Genomic DNA, 7,959 nt, shown 5'->3' with positions numbered 1-7,959 from the left:
GAGGAAGATTTAATCTAAAGGGTAATTATCAAGCAACGACGAAAGACAATCTTGATAGCAAGCTATTAAGCAAACATTGTTAACGCTACTTCCTTGTCATGTGGGCAAGTCGTCAGGAGTTTCATTAGTAAAGATAAATTTCTTCGAAGTACAAGTGTTATCAGGTTCAATTAAATAGTTAACTGAAATGAAAGTTACTGTATTTGATCATATGAATATACTGTTTAAATTACTGGAATACTTTATCTTGTTCAAAAGTTTTAAATACCTTCAGATATATTCGAGAAACTATACACAAAAACCTTTAAATTTCACGAATACAAAGTTGCGGAAGAATGCTGCTTATTAAACAATCTGATGCTCGTCGAAAAATTGTCGTCCCTAAGGATGAATCTAACCACCCGATTTTGTAGATTTACCCTGGAAAGAAAAATTTATCAAATTTACAATATTCTAATAAATGACTAATCTTTCCACCCATCTGATTTGTCCTTAAAGGAAACTTGTCATTTTTGAGAATTGGTGTATTAAATTTAAAAGTCCGTATACCCATCTGATTTGTAGATTTGTTCATGAAACCCTTAAATCTCAAAACCCTCTCTTCCATTATGTAATTACTTCAATTAACATACTTATCGTGGAAGCGACCAAAAGTATTGAGAAACAAGTTACTCAGACCCAACTTCTATATTCACTCTTTAAAAATACAAATTCTTACACCATATGCATGTCTCTTGCCAAGCTTTTTCCAACCTCCATACCATTGTATATTCTTGAAAACTCTTGATTACTCATATCCTCTGCAGTAGTTTCTTAAAGGTCGAAGTCTACATGTCTCGGCAATCATATTTTTTTAATTGAAATAAATTAACAGTGTAGAGTCAGTCAACCAAAAACGCATCTTGCTAAAAATAACCCCAAAATTGGTCTCCAATATAAAAACTACTCAAAACAAATTTATAATAACTTACTGACGGCAAAATCAAAGCTTCGCTAATAGGAAAGACAAATTCAGTAAAAAATAAAGAAGCGCAAAACTACGATATTTATGGTAATATAACCAATGCTGCGCTCGTGGCATAAAGGATATTGGCTATCAAAGGATGTCGCAAATCTTGAGTGGAAGACCTTGATCATCCTCTCCAAAAGAAACAATGTGCAAGTTTTGTATTTAGTAATAACACTAAGCAAGGGCTCAAACAATGTATTAATGGTATTAAAGAAATAAAATTGCCTTCGTTGCAGAACCAACCGGCACTGTTTATTCTCTTAATACATACGAGTACAGAATACCACTTTCCTTAAAAGATTATGTAGATAATTTACCTATCCCTGATACTGTAGTTTTTTCGTCGGAAGGGTTACTTTTAGGGTTAAGAGACAATAAATGTCATTATGGTGTTTATGGTTAAAATATTACTTTATATATCATATCAGACCTATAATGAATAGTCATTAGGCCGCTGGAATGTTCAGCATCTTTGCAACAATAGCAGGCATCTTGGCAGCCAAAAAGGATAGAGTTCAATAGTTATTGCACTAATACTGCAGAGAAATGTCACTGCTATTTTGCCAGGGTACAAAACCCACCTACCAAACACTAATTTAATACACTACCCAAGACCAACCCACAAAAAACCACAAAGGCGCACAGTTTATAACACCATTAAAAGACATTAACCAGACTAAAACGAGAACAACCTCAAGTAGATCTCATGATAGGATTGGCGATCTTTGAGAATAAGTGGTCTTCCGTAATAACTTAACTCTGCAGTGATCACTTTCCAACGCAAGCAGCATATTTAGCCAACACCACCTCTCTATTTAGACACTCGCCAAATCAGTGATGCCTTGAAGCAAGACAAAGTCCAGAGTAATAAAATGGTTAGGAAATACTGACAAAAAGTGACTAAAACGTATTTCATGAAACTGAGGGACTGGTTGAATAATGAAAACTGTAGCTACAAGGGAGCAATACATAGGAGACACAGCCTTTGCAAAATATATAGAAAATATCCAATATTTGAAAACTAAATAGAACAAGCAAAAGATTGTGCTTAGAACTTCAGCATATACTCCTTCCAAATCTCAAACACTGTAGTTTAATAACCAAAGCATTGTATTCTCAGATATCAGAGCCCTACAATTAAACTTACGCACTTTGCAAATCAAGACCGACGCAACCTTGCAACGATGCCGAACGGCTCATAATTATGTTAGGGCCATTAACTTCATCCTCCAACCTCCTTTTGACTATTTCCAAATCTCCGCATCCACAAGAAGCTGACGATGGGCCATAAATGGTTAGAATCACTTTCACGAACTCAGTGGGTGCGCTAGCTACTACACAAGACATAAAACATATCTGAAGAGCGGTTAGATTTTGCAGAGCAAAAGTCTCCATGACAGTGAACAGAATTAATTTCAATAAACTACTTAAAACTATAAAAACACAAAGGCATACCTAATTGATTTGCAGTTCTTTGTCCCAAAGAGCGTCGAGTCTCGGGCTCTTTTTCTGAAGAGGTCTGGACTTCAAGCTCTTATAATTCCAAATTATAAAAACATGCCTTTTAGAATGTAAGATGCCTTGAAAATGATTGTACAACTGCCAAATCATGATAGATTTCAGTAAAATTGTTTTGATAAATCACGTTGATAATTTTGGTACTCAGATTCGACCAATTCAAAACTAATCAAATAAAGTACTAACTCCAGTTCATATAGAATGGATGTTGCTAATTAAAACAAGACTACATTCGAACAAATATAATAAAGGCAAAGGATTTTACTTACGTATTTTTGTTTAATGGAAAACAGCAGTAGTTGATGATTATCACTTCAGTCCTTCACAGAACGATTCAGAGCATATCAGTTCTCAGCGCTGCGAGATTTGTGCAGTTTTTTTTTTCAGCCAACATTTTATTTCAAATAGAAAAAGGGTTCAGTTAATAAATTACTATATATTCAACTTGATGCAATATATTAAAAAAGGCAAATCACCAAAATTTAACATTTATGTATTATACTGGATTAAGCAATGGCCCATTAAATTGATTTTATGTAATATGAAGGGTTAAAATACCAGTGACAACATTTTGGTATTATTAAATTCTTCTTCCATGAGTTGTGTTTTGTTTCCCCATTACGGCCTTCCAGTTCACCCCCTTCTTGAAATAAGCGATTGGTTCAATTAACAAGCTTTCAACTTAACATGAAACGTTTAGACATATTCCAATGTCGAGGAATGTTTATTCAATTCTACTCTGAAAATTTCCGTCTATATTGACAGCGAGTCTACGCAGGATCCTGGCAAAAGCCAGCCATCGAACAACGTGCTCGCGAAATTTCACTGCCTTAAAGTTTGCTCTGTTAATATCTACACGTCACTTGTATTGGATTATGAACACAAAACCTTTCTTTATCAATAATATGCAAACCACTGTACGACGGTCTCAATTTTGGGAAATAAAACTACTTTGAAATGAATTTACTTCTGGTTAACAGAGTACAAGTGTTGACTGTATGGTATCTTCACCAAATAGTAAACAAAAATTCTGTATTAATCGTGACATATCTTAAGTACTGTATCTTAGAATGAGAAAATCAGAGTAAGTACAACCTCGAGTCTCACTTGGGACAAACTATGAGGCAGTGTAGCTAAACTACTCTGACCTAATATACGTGGGTTCCTAATCAACCTTAATAACTTTCTCTTCCCTATGACATCGGCAGTCCCAAGTCCTTTCAGTTTCGATTACATAATTTAAAAAATAAAGGTTTCAATCTCTTGATCAAAATTACGGCCATAATAAACAATTAAGTCGGCAAGGGTATTTTAGCTTTGAAAACCTTTACGTATATAAAAAAATACATGAAAGGGTACGACCAGCCCAAAGTTTACACTTAATTAAGCGTCTTCCTTTCTAGCATGAAAACTAGCAGACGAACATAATTTCTCGGAAAATATGCCTATTCCAAGTTCAGTTTGGTCCGATTTGGAATATTAAACATGGTAAGCACGATGGATGCACGATGTTGCACTATTACGGGATGCAAGAATCAGGTTTGACGGTTTTAGAAGATCCCTTATTTAGACCCAGGTTTAGTCTGAGATATTGGTGAACATTTTAAATCGGGGCGGATCCTGACAATATTTCGATTCGCACTCAAATCTATCAAGCTATTGAAGGTGCCAGCGAATGACAGCAAAGCCATTCGAATAATACAGAATGTGCTGTATAAAATGAAATATGAAAAATTCCGACTAATCACACGTTCAAATGGTGAACAACAAATTGGGCAAAACACAGACCCAAACTTTTGAAAGCATTGGCGAACATTAGAGACCAACGTTTCTCCAAGAATAAAACACCGAGAATGATTTAAGTTACAAACAAGCACAATTAAACCAAAGAGTAGCAGTTAAACATTGCCATCAACAAAACCTGACAATGACTATCGCATGAAAATATTTAGGACTTCCCAAATAATTTAAAACTGGTTTTTATGCTATATATATATAGCCCACCAACAAGCGGCAAACTCAAACTTTACAGTTTCCAGTTTCAAATATTGTGGTCCCATATGTTTCCAAATATCCATTCTAACTTAAAATTTAGGTATAATGTCAAAATGATGACTGCAAACTTCTTTAACTTAAAATAGCCACCTGAAAACGCGGATTAAACTCATTGGAATGGAAGCATAACTGCCTTGGCACATTAACTTTAAGCCAGGTTCTCACTTTTAAACATTGAATTTAATTACATCCTGCATATTTCTTTTAACAAGAAAACGCCGAAGTCCAAACGAAGGCAATGAAACCATTCAGGTATAGTACTATCTACATTGGTCTTTAATTTTACGCCGTGACTTTTGGGATTCACCTCAAACTATTGGCAACAGATCCGTACAAAAATCTTCATCCTCTAAAACACAAATTTACTGAATTCCTTATCATATATTACATGAAGAAATCCTTTACAGAAAAAATTTGAAAATTTTAAATGGTCAAAGTAGTGAGTGGACATACTTTTCAGAGATTTATGTCCATAACACACACGCACAAATTTCATGTGTCAAAGTTATTCCTAAGCCTGTAACCTTACTAATGCAACACAAGGAAGCTATTAGAGTTTAGTAGAAAATAATTCAGAGTAGTCTTGCAAGTGTTTCCCCAACATCCGACACTTATACTCTAGATACATCAATTATCCCCAAACTCTACGTCCACCAGTGTTATAATTTTGCGAACAAAATTGCCCAGAGCAATGAGGTACCACCACATGTTCAATCATCGATGAAAAAAACCCTTAACTGCAGAGGTAAGTCAACTACTGTTCATGTTAATCCTCTCCGTATCTGATTAGTACAGTCTAAGTGCATCGTTACTTTTCCATAACTTAAGATTCCCAACTATCCCAAGAAACGTGTTACCCAGCTATATCCTAACAAACAGACAAATGGACGTACAGAAATGGCTGAACCACCGGTTAAATGAAAAAAATGCATAACAGAGTAGTAATGCTGAAATGTTGAAAAAGTTGCAATGAGATAGTTACAGACATTTGACAGACAATTGACAGGCCAATTCCGCCGAGGAATGTCACAATGTCACAAGTTAACAGTAGATCTATATTACTATTCCGAGGCTGCCTAGACTATGGCAGTAGCGATTTTTCTATGCAGTTTTAACTCTTTAACAAGAATTTTAAGTAAAATTTATTCGGACGACTGTAATTAACCCCCAGGGGCTTGTACTAAACACGGCGAAATACATTTGACGCCCCAATTCCTGGTGGCTTTCGTATTCGCGGGGACGAACGACGAGGAATGCTGATATAGAAATACCATATTAACTAGCTCCAGTAAAAATTATATATAATTAATATTTATAACCATAAAATTACACAAACGCCTAATTGCAGTCAAACAAGACCACCCTTGTTTACCCATAAATTTCTTCGGGCTTCATTGTCACATGGGAAAACAGACTTAAATCTTGCAAAAGGTCATGAGTGGCGAGTTCTATAATTCTTGGATACTTCTGTATTCTCAACAGGATGGTTTTATCGGCCAAGGGAAGAAAATTTCTGGCGAAATTTAATCTAGAATATTATACACTTAACGAATTAATGAGGCGCCAGTCTCATGGATCGATAGTGAGTTCGAAAACAGACCCATACATCAAGGTTAACAACACTGGTCGTCGGTAGCTTTGCTGGCCGAGATATCCACACCTTAAAAAATTACGATCTTGCATCACCAGTTTCAAGGTACAATAGCCACTGAACTGCAAAATCTGCCTTTGACAATTATCACTATCAATATTAGCTATCTCAAGGTCATTAAAAACTTCGTTAAGTACGCTAGCGCCATAACTATTTTGCCTATCTTTGTAACAAAATTGAGAAAACATCAAGACGTGAAGCGCGGTAATTGGTTTACACTCGAAACCTGTCCAAACAAATAATACCAATGGCTTTCGGACGATAATTTATGCCAACACTTTTGAGCTTACTATGAAACAGGAAGAAAAATTAAATTTTGCTTCACATCAAGGTTAGATAACTTAATAAAAGCTCTTGAGACGCGCGCGCGCGCGCACACACACAAAACAAAGACACTGGAATTTGGGTAGGTAATACATAATAAAATTCCAACATTACAGAAAAAACTAACATGGATCACCTCTTGAGATGTGGCCCGGGCAAAACATCTTCTTTGACCTTGAACCTCTGATACTTGGCCATAAACCAGTATTCATAGATGAACTCAACATTTTTGTGATTAAAAATATCCATTTCACATTAGACAGCACCGTATATTATATTTTTAACCCTCCCAAATCAACTTTCATCAAACACTTGCTAACCAAACAGTTTACAAAAATTAAAAACATTCAAACTCACGAACAAAAAAACTCACTTATTAGGCACCAGCATTGCTCCTCACAATTCGGAAGTCAAACTGCTAATTTGCTAAATACTTTTCAGTGGAAACCTTTTGCCTTCTAAACTAAAACAAGGAAACAGGAACTCTACACTTCAACTTTTCCCGGAAGGCAAGTGGTGCCATCTGTCATATGTTTTGGAAACTAGTAGTCACCTTTGATCTTTCTTTTTACAGCTGATAAATTTTTAGTAATCATCATCTCTATGGATAACCTAAGAATGGTACTGAATCACGTCTGACACCATAAAAGAAAATATATTTGCACAGGTAATACGGATTTAATCGAAAGTTTATGGCAATTTACTGAATTACGAAATAACATCAACTCTAGATTATAATAACAGATACCTACTTTATAACGGCGTCGATGACCTTGTTGTGACGCCATGGTACATTTTTGCATCAATCAATACTTTATAATGTTTTTTTTTTTTTTTTTTAAAATGTATGAGTAGTTTTTCTAGATGATAAGTGAATTTCCTAGAATTTCGGTATGTATATTTCGGAACATTGTTCTGTCTAAGTGATATGAATTACTTAAAATAGTAACTTGTCAAATTTCATGGGTTATTTCGGTAATGGGTGGTTTTCAAAAATGTTAAAGATTATGTGCATTTTTAAAAATACCTATAGTATAGGCGACATCAAATAAGGGAGGCGTATAATTCAGATGCATAAACGTATATTTTAAGGATACCCTTTTAAATGAGAATAATTTTAAATATTGGATTTAGATATAATTTAATTTTATTCAGAGTTTCAGAGTCGATGTATAGGTCCTATTTGAGATTTCATCACTTTCCTGGAACACGTTAGTCCTTATAATAATCTTTGTATTTAGTATTGCCCGAAACCAAAAACATAGAAAACAGAGATTAAATTTTTATAGAAAATGAAACTCCTAATAGTTTGGTAGTCTCAATTATTTTTCTTTGTGTAATTATCCTTAACTCTAGTATTTGTGGTTTCCAGTACTTACAAGTTAGAAACAAAGATTGCAAG

At 34.8% G+C, this 7,959-nt stretch overlaps 1 long non-coding RNA gene across 2 annotated transcripts; it reads right to left on the bottom strand.

Annotated features, from left to right (window-relative positions):
- Window positions 1–6: 6 nt before the first annotated feature.
- On the bottom strand, window positions 7–7,457 carry LOC135200309 (uncharacterized). 2 transcript variants are annotated; one of them, XR_010311257.1, is made up of 4 exons: window positions 6,931–7,457; window positions 2,797–2,884; window positions 2,465–2,542; window positions 7–2,283 (listed from the first exon to the last, which is right to left on the bottom strand). It is a non-coding gene; the product is annotated as an uncharacterized LOC135200309 (long non-coding RNA). The 2 variants fall into 2 exon arrangements; XR_010311256.1 differs by having other exon boundaries at window positions 7–2,542.
- Window positions 7,458–7,959: the final 502 nt, after the last annotated feature.

Source organism: Macrobrachium nipponense, chromosome 26 (assembly GCF_015104395.2).
Source record: "Macrobrachium nipponense isolate FS-2020 chromosome 26, ASM1510439v2, whole genome shotgun sequence".
NCBI lineage: Eukaryota > Metazoa > Arthropoda > Malacostraca > Decapoda > Palaemonidae > Macrobrachium > Macrobrachium nipponense.
This window is presented reverse-complemented; position numbering and strand designations above follow the sequence as displayed.